The sequence below is a fragment of the Sinocyclocheilus anshuiensis genome, unplaced genomic scaffold (genome assembly GCF_001515605.1).
Source record: "Sinocyclocheilus anshuiensis isolate Anshui unplaced genomic scaffold, SAMN03320099.WGS_v1.1 scaffold1123, whole genome shotgun sequence".
Taxonomy (NCBI): Eukaryota; Metazoa; Chordata; class Actinopteri; order Cypriniformes; family Cyprinidae; genus Sinocyclocheilus; species Sinocyclocheilus anshuiensis.
In genome coordinates, this window is record NW_015544248.1 from 231,167 (window position 1) to 234,510 (window position 3,344).

The 3,344-nt window shown below is 35.6% G+C and overlaps 1 protein-coding gene across 1 annotated transcript in view; it reads left to right on the top strand.

Annotated features, from left to right (window-relative positions):
- LOC107697803 (SH3 domain-containing RING finger protein 3-like) overlaps positions 1-3,344 on the top strand; it is a 122,811-nt gene that overhangs the window by 102,353 nt on the left and 17,114 nt on the right. The window lies entirely within an intron of this gene.

Below are 3,344 nucleotides of genomic sequence, written 5' to 3' on the forward strand. Positions count from 1 at the left end.
CGAGTTTTTAAGACTTTTTTCTCAGAATTGCGACTTTGAGACTTTTATTCTTAGAATTGCGAGTTTTTAAGACTTTTTTCTCAGAATTGCGACTTTGAGACTTTTATTCTTAGAATTGCGAGTTTTTAAGACTTTTTTTCTCAGAATTGTGAGTTTGAGACTTTTCTTCTCAGAATTGCGACTTTGAGACTTTTTTCTCAGAATTGCGAGTTTGAGACTTTTCTTGTCAGAATTGCGACTTTGAGGCTTTTATTCTTAGAATTGTGAGTTTTTAAGACTTTTTCCTCAGAATTGGGAGTTTGAGACTTTTCTTGTCAGAATTGCGACTTTGAGACTTTTATTCTTAGAATTGCGTTTTTAAGACTTTTTCCTCAGAATTGCGAGTTTGAGACTTTTCTTGTCAGAATTGCGACTTTGAGACTTTTATTCTTAGAATTGCGAGTTTTTAAGACTTTTTTCTCAGAATTGTGAGTTTTTGAGACTTTTCTTCTCAGAATTGCGAGTTTTTAAGACTTTTTTCTCAGAATTGCGACTTTGAGACTTTTTTCTCAGAATTGTGAGTTTGAGACTTTTCTTCTCAGAATTGCGACTTTGAGACTTTTATTCTTAGAATTGCACGTTTTTGTGACTTTTCTTGTCAGAATTGTGAGTTTGAGACTTTTCTTCTCAGAATTGCGACTTTGAGACTTTTATTCTTAGAATTGCACGTTTTTGTGACTTTTCTTGTCAGAATTGTGAGTTTGAGACTTTTCTTCTCAGAATTGCGACTTTGAGACTTTTATTCTTAGAATTGCGAGTTTTTAAGACTTTTTTCTCAGAATTGCGAGTTTTTGAGACTTTTCTTGTCAGAATTGCAACTTTGAGACTTTTTTCTCAGAATTGCGAGTTCCCTTTCAGTCAGTCACGTTCGACGTTACGTCAGTCGTGACTGACGAATTGGGATCTCGCCCGAGAGCCCAATCACCTTCGAGTGTTAACTAAACAAGCCAATGACAGTTGGCGTGCGTGTTTCGCCACGCACACAGTCACGACTGACGTAATGTCTCTGTTCCCTCCTTCAGGGAACGAGGGTTACACAAGTAATCGAGACGTTTTTAAGACTTTTTCCTCAGAATTGCGAGTTTGAGACATTTCTTCTCAGAATTGTGACTTTGAGACTTTTATTCTTAGAATTTCGAGTTTTTAAGACTTTTTTTCTCAGAATTGCGAGTTTTTCAGACTTCTCAGAATTGCGACTTTGAGACTTTTTTCTCAGAATTGCAAGTTTTTAAGACTTTTTTCTCAGAATTGCGACTTTGAGGCTTTTATTCTTAGAATTGCGAGTTTTTAAGACTTTTTCCTCAGAATTGCGAGTTTGAGACTTTTCTTCTCAGAATTGCGACTTTGAGACTTTTATTCTTAGAATTTCGAGTTTTTAAGATTTTTTCTCCGAATTGCGAGTTTTTGAGACTTTTCTTGTAAGAATTGCGACAAGAAAATTATTTTCTTCTCAGAATTGCGACTTTGAGACTTTTATTCTTAGAATTGCGAGTTTTTAAGACTTTTTTCTCAGAATTGTGAGTTTGAGACTTTTCTTCTCAGAATTGCGACTTTGAGACTTTTATTCTTAGAATTGCGAGTTTTTAAGACTTTTTTCTCAGAATTGTGAGTTTGAGACTTTTCTTCTCAGAATTGCGACTTTGAGACTTTTATTCTTAGAATTGCGAGTTTTTAAGACTTTTTTCTCAGAATTGTGAGTTTTTTAGACTTTTCTTCTCAGAATTGCGAGTTTTTGAGACTTTTTTCTCAGAATTGCGAGTTTTCAAGACTTTTATTCTTAGAATTGTGAGTTTTTAAGACTTTTTTCTCAGAATTGGAAGTTTTTAAGACTTTTTTCTCAGAATTGTGAGTTTTTAAGACTTTTTTTCTCAGAATTGCGAGTTTTTAAGACTTTTTTCTCAGAATTGCGAGTTTTTAAGACTTTTTTTCTCAGAATTTTACGTTTTTGAGACTTTATTTCTCAGAACTGCGACTTTGAGTCATTTTTTTTCCAGAAATGTCAGTTTATAAGACTTTTATGATGTTTACCCTCGGTTTCACAGACAAGGCTTAAGCCTAGTCCCAGACTAAAATGTAATTCTGAGCTGTTTTAACTGAAAGAAACTTGAACTGATTGATCTTAATATATGTCAGTGCCTTTGTTTTGTCTCAAGATGCACACCACTGATGTTTTTTCTAAGGCATGTTTATAAAAATGGTCCTAATTGAACTATTGCCTAATCCTGGCTTAACCGGTCTGTGAAACCAGGCCTTATAATATTAAATAATCTTTTATTGAGGAGAGGCTGTAAATTATGTTTCTTTCAGCTGATATTTGGGTTTGTTTTGACTCACAGTAAAAGCACAAGCAAATAAAACGACCCTAAATGAAAGTGCGACAGAAATAATTCATTTCCTGCGAGTTCCAGATCCCTATCTCCAGCTCAAGTCATAAATCAGGTCAGCGGCGCAGGTGCGTTTTAAATGTGCTGCTTTAATGTCGAGAGTTGAGAAGGTGAAATCATTCTGCCGCCGCATTGATTAGCATGCTGCTGCTGCTGTGTGTTTAACCGCAGACAAGAGTCTGGAGCGATGCATGCTCTGTCTGGGGTCAGTGAAGGACCGTTCATTCATGAAATACTGCAGTATGATGCAGTGTTTGAGGTGCATTAATGTAGAACATGTGTGATGACTTCAAACGCACCTCTTTCAATCAGAGTTTAGTCTGAATGATCGGTTTTAAATGTTTAGTCAACAGAAAGAGAGATTTCGGAATCACTCAGTATTAAACTACAAAAAGATCCCATTAAGAAGACAGAAGGAAAGTGTTTCTGCAGTATCGCACACACATCTGGTATGTGTGACGGTTTTGTCATTGACTCAGCAGGTGATTTTTATTTGTTTTCACAATTAACAGGCTGTTAAACAAGTCTAAGATTAAACACTGGATCTGCTGCAGTTTATGAGCTTTGTCACATCAGGTTTTGATAAGAGAGCTTTGCAAAAACGATGAAGATCAAACTCTGACTCTGGAGATCTGGCTCATGATGGTCACTCATTAATGTTTCAAATAGGGATGTACAATTTGGGGAAATTAAAATACAGTTAAAAAAAAACATTAATTAATTTACTAATTAATTATTAATATAATAATAATAATTATTATTATTAATTTGATAGTGCTGGGTAGTAACACACACACATACACACTCACACACACACACATGGTCTCACACACACACACACACACTCACGCACACACACTCGCACGCACACACATGCTCGCACACACACACACACACACACACACACACACACACACGCAT